Here is a 12,437-nt window from a genome sequence, read left to right on the forward strand (position 1 = left end):
TCATTAGATGATTCATTTGTAAGATGATTCACAAGAAAAAATTCTCAAAAAACATCTTGATGATTCATTTATACAATGATTTTGTTGTTATTCACTAAAATTGTAATAAAAATGAATTTTTTCTTAATTTACTTAAAAATGAATCATAAAGATGTTTTTTTGGAAATTTTTTATTGTGAATCATCTTACAAATAAATCATCTAGTGATTCATTCATTTTGTTCGTCAAGAAAATATGTAGAAAAAAACTTCTTATCTTCCTACCAAAAAAAATTTCTTACCGGATCTATATCCTATATATATATATATATATATATATATATATATATATATATATATACACACACACACACACACACACACACTGTAGAACTTCTATAATTTAATACTCAATAAATTAATAACCTCGATAAAATTAATAATTTGTCCGGTTCCAACTTGGGACCAGTACAAAATTGGACCCCAATCGATAAAATAATATAATAATAATTTTTTTGAAATCCTAATGTAAATATATTGGTCCCAGCGAAACTATAAATTAAGAATTACTAAAATATTCTAAAATTCTAGAATTGTCTAGTAAAAAAATGAATCTATAGTCACTTGTTTTTTTGTGAACTTCAAATCTATATTGAGTTCATCTTTAAATCTCCCAATTGCATTTAAGAGTTGAGGCATTGTATTCTCGTATTGCAACAAAAAGTTGTGAAGAGTTGTTGCTGCTTGCAATGCTTCTTTCCATGTAACCGGTTCCAAATGTACTGAATCATCATCAACTTCATCATCAACCGAATTTTGAACGGTATCTGCGATAATTTCTTCAATGCTTTGAACCTCATAACATTCATTATTTTCACCTGGATAATCCAACAACTCATTCACATCCATTTTGTGCCGATAATGCATTCTCGTAATCAAGTTCTCAAGCTCACGAATGTCTTCTCCAAAATTTACATCGTTTAAATCATTTGAGCCGGTTGGATTAGCCGAACAAATTTTACAGTGTCGAAAGCAATTTGCTATGGACTCTTGTTTCACATTTCTCCAAGCCGAGACGGCCAAGTTGATGGCATCTAAAGTATTAATCTTTTATGGGGAAGAAATGTCTAACTCATAACCTTCCAAAATCTTACAATAAAACCTTTTACGGTAGTATATTTTAAAGGCTCTAATTATCCCAGCATCACATGGTTGAATTTTTGAAGTCATGTTTGGTGGTAGAAAAACAACTCGATGTTTTCCAACCCTTTAATATGTTTTGAATGGGCTGGAAAATTATCCACTACCAAGAGAATTTTTCAATCGTGCATTTGATCATCTAGCCAACGAACATATTCTTCGAAAAGCAACCCAGTCATCCATGCTCTTTTGTTGGCACGATATTCATAATCTAGGCTATTCATGTTGACTTTCTTAAAACAACATGGCTTTGCATACTTACTAATGATCCATAGAGTAATTTTTTCCGAGCCATCCGCATTGCAACATATAAGAATTGTAAGTCTTTCCTTGTCCTGTTTCCTACCTTCAAGTTGTTTTGTTGGAAGTGAATGGTCAGCTTGTAAACTGTAAAACAAATCAGTTTCATCCATATTAAAAACATCTTTCATTAGAAATTGATTAATTTTTTCCGTTATACACTCCAATTTATTCTCCATGTCACGTGTGTCGACTGAGCCACTTTCTCCGAATCGGCGATACAATTTGATACCATGCCTTAACTTGAATTTTTCAACCCAACCCTGTGAAAGATTATGCTCAGAAGAATCCTGTGGATAAAAAAGCTTCAACGTCTCAACCGCATTCTCTATGATTAACTATCCTGTTATATTCACACGCTCTTGATGTTGGAGAAACCATTCATAAACAACTTTCTCCATGTACGGATACTTGGATGCTTTGTGATGCTTGGAAGATCCATATTTGTCAAAGTTAGCTGATAGGAACTCCGATAATCTCTTAAGAGTGTTTGATATTGTTCCTTGAATAACTTTCAAATCGAAAGTTTTGTTAACCCACTTCACCAAATCTTGTTGAGTGCATCCTTGGTGATCTCTCTGATACTCGCATAATAGTTTTCGTTGTTGATTGGTCATCGTTGATTTTTTTAACACCTTTTAGTTTAGAATCCATAGTTGATGTGATTTTAAAATTTATCATTAGATATTTTATAGTGATCAATCTTGATCTATGTACATTGAACTTGAGTATTGTGTGAGTGTGTGGCAAATTCTGGACCAATCATTTGAAAAGGGTATAATATGAATTTTAACTATACTTAATTATGGTAAAAAAAAATTAAATAAATTAATATCCATCATCGTCTTCATCTCTCTCTATTTATCGACTTCACACCATCAATCCAGCATGCCTAATTTCTATCGGCTACAACCACTTAACCGACAACCTATAATACCAACATCATCATCGCAACCTCTTGCATCAGCCTTCAACATTTATTTTCATCCACTTTCGTTACCATACAACCCAATTTCTCATTATGTGTTTGTATTCTGATGTAGACGGGACGACTCAATCCTAGCGAAGGCAAAAAAAAAATGAAAGAAGAAGATATCACGCTAGCGAAGATGAGAGGCGATGAAAGAAAAAAAGAGATCAAACTCAATGGAGAAATATATGTTGGGAATGTTATTCCACTTGGTATCTTTCCATTCATCTATTTAAGTTTTTTTCTTCCTTACAATTTCACAATCCAAAATGTTTTAATTCTTTTTACCAATTACTAGGTTCAATAATTTAATATGTTAGAGGTATTTTTTTCTTATTTTTTCTACACCAGTCATGGAACAGAGGACCATGATAATGTTGGATTAGATGTCTAAGCCCATAACTATAACTGGAATGAACTTGACCCGATAGTAGCATGGTCCTTTTGGGTTGCCTTCACCGGTGCAATTTGATAGGATGGACTTTTGAGAATAAGGTTATTTGTGATTTATTAATATATTATAAGTATAATATATTAAATGAGAAATCATATTATTTAGTTAGTTGATCAAGAATTAATTTGTAATTAATTTAGTGATCAAAAGAGACTAATTAAATATACGGGGACTGATTAAGTGAATCAATGATTCTTATAGTGTGGGCCAATGATTCATGGTTAATTAGGATGGTCTAAACCAATATGATAGTCCATAGAGGTTTAACCCATTGAGCCTAAGTAATATGAAGGGTCATGGTGCATTAGGGTTTGCATGGACGAAACCCTAGCCTTTGTAACACTATAAAAGCAATCCCTAGAGATAAAATTCGGTTGCCCATTCATTCTAAGAGAGTGATAATCGATTTTGAGCTAACTAGCCTATTCTCTCAAGCCTCCTCTTGCATTTGGTGTTTGTGACACATTAGAGGCATCACACTTGAGGTGCTAAAGCTTTCTAAGGCCAAGAACTACAACTACATCAAGAGGTATTCATCTAACTATGAGTTTTATATTGTATATCCTCTATTGTATGCTAGTTAGGATGTATGCTGTGGAAAATTCAAATTGCATGTATAATTAGAGAAAACATAGATCCAAAGCATCTAGGGTTTCATGTGCACCATAGGAGTGTTATAGTGCTTAAAACCCAACAGTGGTATCAGAGCCTAGGTTTTTTTTCTATTATATTTGATGCTTGGTTATTTTCAAAGCTGAAAAATCGATTTTCTGGCCTCTGACTGATGAACTCGCCGAGTCCAATGCCTGACTCGACGACTTCACTCACTAAAAGGGCAACTCGACGAGTCCAGTTCATGTACTCGTCGAGTAGTGGTTTCTGGTTGCAGATTTCGAGTTTTTGGCCAGAATTGGACTAGGATCATTACCACAAACTGTTTTGTAATCATAAAAATCGTATTTTCTGATTCGGTAATGATGATCCTCATCTAATTAAAGGACAATTGTCAAATTTTAAGATAATAAGATAATTATTTGTATTATTTGATATGAATTGTCTTGCCATGAGTTAGATTAGATCAATAGTGAAATTATATGATAATGTTGTTAGCTAAAATTGATCTAAGTTGTTCTTAAAGTGAGTTTTGTAACTTGTCCTCAAGTTATGTGAAGAGTCTCATTCATTAACATTAAAACTCATAAGTTTTCATTATAGAAACCAAAAGTTTTGAAGAGTTACAAAACTTGCCCTCAAGTTTTGGAATTTGTAAAGTCTCACTAATGAAACATTTAATTCCAAACCTTAGAATTTTAAAAGTTTAAAATTCAACCCTTATACTATTATAATATTATAAGTTTAATAATATATATATATATATATATATATATATATATATATATATATATATATATAAAAGACAAGTCAGTCTTACCGTTAGTAGGCCTCATTCACGAAGCCGTTCTATAAGGGGGGTATAAGGTTACTGCCTATAAAATAGTGGTTTAATGGGTGTCCACTCTCACCCACCGCTTCCTTGACTGGTGGAGGGTTGTTAGCCGAACGGGTAGGATAGGACATTAATTCTCGTTATAAGTATAATGATAATTATAAAGTAACTAAACTTTTATTAAATTCCCAATCTTAGTTACTTTAGGAAATTTGTGAAAATGGTGCTATTCCATGAAATTGCACTTTGCACCTTGGTAAGACGTTAGTGGAGCGTATGTGGTTAACCGACACACAAATCTGGGACTAACAAGGGTGGCAAAGGGTAGCTTGATGTTAATCATAGATCAATGGAGCGTGTGTGGTTAACCGACACATTGATTAGGTGATTTGTAACATTAAAAGTACCAAGCATATTTGCATGGTTATTCACACCTTGTTTGTGATCCTCGGCATCCCAGTCACAAACTTGAAGGGCAGAATCTAGATTTAAACATGCCATTGAAAAGTTCAATGAATCTCAAAAGAATCTAGGAATTTCAATCCAATTAAAACTTAATAATCAATTTTGTTTTTCATGGTGGAAATTGGTAAATCGTCATTTACATACCTTCAAATATTTTGAAATTGGATTGTGGCATCCCTCTTTCGAATTGTAAAATATTGTGTTGGGTCCTATCCTTAATATTTCATTTGGGTGTTATATTAAGGATTCTCATCTAATCTAAACTTTGTTCTTCTTTTTTTTCAGATGTCTATCCCAAACAATGCTTCATGCTCCAACCCTTCTAGCTCATTCTCCCTCATGAACTTGGTTGGGAGAACTATCTTCGATGGGTCAAACTTTAACGGTTGGATAAGAAACATTCGTATGACCCTTCGCTATGAGGACAAATAATATGTTCTCGATAAAGAGCTGAAGGAGATTGATGAACAAACTGCTACTCTCAAACAAATTGAGGAATACAGGGTCCATGAGAGGGACGCGACAAAGGTGTCGTGTATTATGATTGCTACCATGACTGCTGGGCTTCAAAAGTCCTACGAGGACTTCTGGCGCCTCCAAATGCACCAAGATTTGATGGAAAGGTACCATCAAATTGCTCGGCAGGAAAGGTATGAGATCATTGCCTCCATGATCACAACCAAAATGAAGGATGGAGAGTCCATCACGGCCCACTTACAAAAGATGCACAGATATGTGGACCGCTTGCTGAAGTTGAATGTGAACTTCAATGAAGAGTTGGCCATTGGCATCATCCTACATTCTTTACCTTCTTGTTATGATCAGTTCCATATGACCTATCATATGAACAAGGAGGAGGTCACTCTTAGCAAGCTTCAAGACCTTCTAAGAACTGCAGAAAGCAACTTGAAAGGAAAGTCGGTTGTACCTACTCCTACTACTACTACTGCCCCTGTTCTGGCAATTGGACATGGGAAAGGGCAGAAGAGGAAGGCTCCTTCTAAGAGCCGCAAGGGAAAGTCTCTTGATGGATCCTCTTCCATTAGGACCAAACCTAGTTCTGCTAATCCCTCTACTAATCCAAAGGAATCAGAGTGCTTCCATTGTCATAAAAAGGCATTGGAAACGAAGCTGTCCCAAATACTTGCAGGACATTAAGGATGGGAAGATAAAGCCCACCTTTGCAGGTATTTACACTATTCTATCTAATAAATCATCGCATGATAATTCTTGGGTACTTGATACAGGTTGTGGATTACACATTTGTTTTGATTTGCAGGGACTAAAAGGAAGTAGGGATGTGGAGCACGGGAAGATAAACTTAATCTTGGGGAATAGGAAAGTGTCGCCTGTGACCTAGATTGGAGTTTATTCTTTATTGCTTAGTAGTGTGTTAAATTTAGATTTGAATAATTGTTGTTACTCATTAAATATGACGAGAAATATTATTTTCTTTCATAGTTTGTATAAACAAGGTTTTACCTTTTCTTTCAATAATGAAATTGGTAGTATTATTGCTTATTATAATGGTGTATTTTATTTTGAAGCATTACCTTCTAATGGTATATATGAAACTGTGATGGTTGTAGATAACCTAGGAAATAATGTGTTGAATATTGATTCGTCCAATGGTTTGGACAAGGCAGGCTTGTGGCATTGTCGTCTTGGACATGTCAACAAGAAGCGCATAACCCAACTCCAAAAGGATGGAGTCTTGGAGTCATTCGACTTAAAATCGGATGACACTTGCGAATCTTGTTTTCTTGGAAAGATGACCAAGTCACCCTTCACTGGTACTTGTGAGAGGGGTGAGGGTTTGTTGGATCTCATACAAACAGATGTGTGTGGACCTTTCAGATCCGCCACAAGGGATGCTAACCGCTTCTATGTGACTTTTACTGATGATTATAGCAGATATGGCTATATCTACTTAATCAAGCATAAGTAAAAAATCTTTGAAAAGTTCAAAGAGTTTAAGCAAGAAGTGGAGAATCAATTGGGCAGGAAAATAAAGATGATGCGATCCGATCGAGGAGGAGAGTATCTTAGTATCGAGTTCCACGACTATCTTAAGGAATGTGAAATTGTTTCACAATTGACGCCACCTAGGACACCGCAGTTGAATGGTGTGGCTGAGAGGCGCAATTGTACCTTGTTGGACATGGTTCGTTCCATGATGAGTTGAGCTTCTTTACCTATCTCATTCTGGGGGTATGCCTTAGAGACTTCCGCTCATATCCTTAATCTAGTCCCTACTAAGAAGGTTGCCAAAACACCTCATGAGATGTGGACAGGGAAGGTTCCCTCGTTGGATCACATCAAAGTTTGGGGTTGCGACGCTTTTCGTGAGACGCTAGACTCACGACAAGCTCGAACCTCGCAGTGAGCAATGTATTTTCATCGGCTACCCACAAATATCCTTTGGATATCTCTTCTATAGACCGAGTGACAATGTTGTATTCGTTGTAAGGAGAGGAGTTTTCCGTGAAAGAGAACTCATATGCCAAGTGGACAGTTGGAGGCAAATTGACCTTGAAGAGCTTCAAGAGTTAAGTGATAAAGGAACCTCAAACACTGGCGCTCCGAGGAGGAAACTCCTTTTGAACCTATTGACGAGTCATTACCTCTTCGACGTTATTCTCGAGTTAGGATGGCACCTGAGTTTTATGGCTTCCATATTACTGTTGAAGGTGATACGTTTATCAGTGATAGCACACTGGTAAATTTGGATGAACCATCTAACTACAAGGAAGCCATGGCAGTCCCGAGTCTGCTAAATGGAAAGAGGCAATGGACAGCGAGATTCAGTCCATGTATGACAATCAAGTTTGGAACTTGGTTGACAATGTATCGGGTCGTAAGACAGTCGGGTGCAAGTGGATTAGTGGATCTTCAAGAAGAAGACCGACATGGATGGGAAAGTACACACATATAAGGCGCGACTGGTTACGAAGGGCTTTACTCAAACTCATGGAGTTGACTATGATGAGACCTTCTCACCAGTAGCAAAGATTAAATCTATAAGGGTTCTGTTAGCTATAGTTGCATTTCATGATTATGAAATATGGCAAATGGATGTCAAAACCGCTTTCCTTAATGGAAAGTTGGCTGAAGATGTTTGCATGTGTCATCCAGAGGGTTTTGTCAATGCAAAGTACCCTAATAGAGTGTATAAGCTTGAGAAATCCATTTATGGATTGAAACAAGCATCTCGCAGATGGAATCTTTGTTTTGATGAGAAAGTCAAAGAGTTTGGATTTTCGAAAAGAGAAGATGAGTCATGTGTATATGTCAAAGCTAGTGGGAGTATAGTTAGCTTTCTGGAGTTGTATGTGGATGACATACTGCTCATAGGAAACGACATCCCAACCTTGCAAGAAGTGAAGTCCTGGCTTGGGAAGTGTTTCTCTATGAAGGACCTTGGAGAAGCTGCCTATATTCTAGGGATACAGATATTGAGAAACAGGAGTCAAAGACTAATAGGACTTAGTCAAAGTACCTACTTGGGCAGGGTATTGAAGCGTTTCAGCATGGAGAACTCCAAGAAAGGTGACTTACCTATCCAAAGAAATGCCAAACTGAGTAAGACTTAGAGTCCGATTACAGAGGCTGAAATAGCAGAGATGAGTCGAGTACCATATGCTTCCGCAATTGGTTCGATCATGTATGCTATGACTTGTACTCGCCCTGATGTGGCCTTTGCTTTGAGCATGGTCAGCAGATATCAAGGGAATTCTCATAAAGCTCACTGGACTGCAGTAAAGAACATTCTTAAGTACCTGCGGAGGACTAAGGACTGGGTTCTTACCCTCGGTGGGAGTCAGGACTTGAGAGTGACAGGGTATTATGACGCCGGTTTTCAGACCGGCATAGATAATTTGCGCTCTCAGTCGGGCTGGGTGTTTACCCTAAATGGAGGAGCAGTAACATGGAAGAGTTCCAAGCAGGAGACTGTAGCTGATTCAACATGTGAATCAGAGTACATAGCAGCGAGCGAAGCATCAAAAGAGGCGATATGGTTGAAAAACTTTATCGGAGACCTTGGAGTTGTACCTTCCATAAAGGAGTTTGTGGAGATTTTCTGCGATAATGAAGGGGCGGTTGCCTTAACCAAGGAACCGAGAGATCATGGTAGATCCAGACATATCGACAAAAAGTATCATTTCATAAGACATCAAGCAGAAGAAGGACACCTCGTGGTGAAGAGGATATCGTCAGAGGACAACCCAGCCGATCCCCACACGAAGGGACCGGGTAGGGTTAAACACTTGCAGCATGCAAGGGGCATTGGGCTAACGGACAATATTAGTTTTAGTGATTAGATAATATTTAGAAACTTGTAATAGCTAAATTGTAATTGACATTTGATGATTGAATAAAAAGAGTTTTATTTATAAGTAAAGTTACTATCTTATGTCAATTATTTAATACTGTTTCACTTTTGCATGTTTTGACTTCCAGAATAATAAGATTATTCAAACTATCCACAGTCGATCATACTTTGGAAGTAGGTTATGAGGCTAGACTTGTTGGATAAGGTGTCTAAGTCCATAACTATATTTAGTATGTACTTGACCCGATTTGACATGGTCCATTTGGGTTGCATGGCATCGGAACATTTGGATAGACTTTTGTGAGAAGAGGATATTTATGATTTATTAATATATTATAAGTTCTAATATATTAATATGAAATCATATTATTATTTAATTAGTATTGATCAAGAATTAGTTTGGAATTAATTTTGTGATCAAAAGAGACTAATTAAATAAATGGGGATTGATTTGGTAAATCATTCATTCTTATATAGTGAGCTTATGATCCATAGTTAGTATTGTCATGTGTATCACAACCAACAACAATTATGACATGTGTACAGTATGTGGAAATGGAGGAGAGTTTTGTATTCATGTGTTGTTACCATTTTCTGGGTGGGTATATTTGTCTTTTTACCATTTTAATAATATTCATGATTGGAGTTTTTGTTTTTTTGAATATTTTATCAAAATAGAATGGGTTTGTTTGGTGTTTGGATCTTTTATCAACCTTAAAATTCTACAAATTTCCATTTTTGCCCCTTTTTAAACCAAATTAATGTATCTGCAAAAACTTAAAGTCACAGGTATTTGATTGTAATCTCCATGGCAATTCCCAGCCCACTATCCCTTCTGTGTTACTGACAACCTGCAACGCGGAAAATCTTCTTTAGTTGTAATAATATGTGCAATGCTTATGTTAGATATAATATATTTGGTTGTTTTAAAGGTTATTCTTAAATGTCAAAAGAGAATATGAGAATTCTTTTAACATCATTATATTAAATTTATCTTTTTTGAAGACAAAATAGGTAATGGGATAATTTAGGTTCTTTCACATTGGCGGCCGTTAGTGGGGTGAGGAGTGAAGTGGGAACAACTTTGGCGGCAAAATAATTGGACGAAAACTTTAGCGTGGGACGGCCGTACCCCATGATGTCTTAAAGATTTATTTAATTATTATTGGTAACCAATATGTCTTTTTTATATATATATATATATATATATATATATATATATATATATATATATATATATATATATATATATATATATATATATATATGAGCAGATCAAATGAGAACACCTAAAAGGTTGAGAACGCGAGAACAGATCTGAACTATCTAAATTTTAAGATGTGTGGCTATAATTAATTGTTATTTTTCTAATTATTAATACATTTAAATTTTAAAATTTTAATTTAAAGAAAATTATAAAGGCCATTAAGGTAAATAAGCATTACCCTAATTTTGTAAACCCCTATAATTACTCTTTGCCTTTCTATTTCGTTGACCTAATCTCATAAAGCATATAATCGACATCTTCATCATATCACCGCCTCATCCCTACGCCACCATGCTACTATTATCATCATCATCGAACCTCGCCATCACAAAACCCCTCAGAGGCTTCAACGCTAAAACATCACCGTCATAGTCCATGGACGAACCAAACGTCCACCTTATATCGCCCTTCTTCCGGATTTTAGGGTTATGAATATACCCAATTACACAGTTGCAAAAACAAAAAAGAAACACTTATGTTCTTCATTCTTCTTTTTTAAGACCAAGACGTGGAATTCAATTATTGGCAAAACGAGTACAGTTTAAGATCTATCAGGTAATCAACCTTATTGGCTATTTTCTAATTCGATTTTTGATTTTGAATACTAGTATTTGGTTCCCTACTTTTTGCTTAGTGGATTTATGATTATGAAGTGTTCAAGCTCCGATTTCTAAAATTTGAAGACTGAAGTTTGATTTCTGATTCTAAAAACTAAACCGATTATTGTGATTTTTTTTCTAATTTGGTATGTGATGGTGAAGACGATGGATTGATCAAAAAACAATCAATGGTGATGATGGTCTAGTGTTTTGCATAATATATACACACACTGACACAAATCAACAGGGGTTCCTCATCGTAAACCACACCTGCATTTCGATTTCTAGGTGAAGTGGAAGACTCATGTTTATCATTTACACACCAACTGTTTACTTAGGTGAAGGGGCAAATCCATCTCTTTCACTTTAATTACATCTCTTTCACTTTCAATTTTGTGTTTTTCCGATTTTGGGGTTTTCTATCAAGAACATGAAATGATGAAGTATGAAATTGTTTCAGGAGCGAAGAAAGAAGAATAGGGAGCACCTCCACCGATTTGGTGGTTCATCGCAGTAGTGGAGTGGCAGGGGCTATTCTAGCAACCTCTTCACCACTTCGTTTTCTTGTTCCAGTTACTGTCGTGAGAGGGGGAGGAAGGTAGAAAGAAAACGACAACAGAGGATGTTTGGGTAGCTTGGTGTGTCGTAAAACAGTGGGAGAAAATGGAGGGGGTTGCTGCCCTTGGCTCGCCGGAAACCACCAGCAAACACCTCTGGTGGGGGTGTTTTTGTTGCACCTCGAAGACAGGAGAAAAAGAAGGGAGTGTGAGAGGAAATGGAAGAATGAAAAATTGTATTTATCTAGAATAGCAGTGCATTCATTTGTGAATAACAATGAATGAAATAGTTGTGCATTCATGTGTGAATAGCAGTGTATTCATTTGTGAATAACAGTGAATGAATGTATTTATTTATTATTAGAGGTATTCATTTATTCAATTCTGAATAACAGGGTACTTATTTGTTAATAGCAGTGTATTCATTTGTGAATAACAGTGTAAGCATGTGTTAATGAGTATATTTATTTATGATTAGAGGTATTCTTTTTATGAAGAAATGATAATTTTTACACTCTTTTTATTTTCAATTGATTAAAAAAAGAAATTGGATTACTTGTAAATTGATGTGTATTTATTTGTGATTGGAGTAGTATCAGGTTTTTTTGAAAAAAAAAATCATTTATGAATACAAATGTACTAATTTGGTGTTCGATTTCTATTCGTTCTTTTGAACACAAAAAAAAACGTGAAATAGGAGAAAAAATATTGATTTTTTTAAGATTTTTTTTCAGTTTTAAAATAAATTTTGGTAAAAATGTTTTTTTATATTCCATTAATAAGAAAAATAAAAAATTGAATATTTATTTCTTTTTGGTAACTGATCCTAAATTTAAGGGAATTTGATTGAATTTGATTTTATTTTAA

At 35.4% G+C, this 12,437-nt stretch overlaps 1 pseudogene; it reads right to left on the reverse strand.

The window, feature by feature from the left end:
* Window positions 1–575: 575 nt before the first annotated feature.
* Window positions 576–2,159, reverse strand: LOC145130503 (CENP-B homolog protein 2-like; annotated as a pseudogene).
* Window positions 2,160–12,437: the final 10,278 nt, after the last annotated feature.

Source organism: Lactuca virosa, chromosome 8 (genome assembly GCF_052849685.1).
Source record: "Lactuca virosa cultivar CGN04683 chromosome 8, Lactuca_virosa_CGN04683_v6, whole genome shotgun sequence".
Classification (NCBI taxonomy): domain Eukaryota; kingdom Viridiplantae; phylum Streptophyta; class Magnoliopsida; order Asterales; family Asteraceae; genus Lactuca; species Lactuca virosa.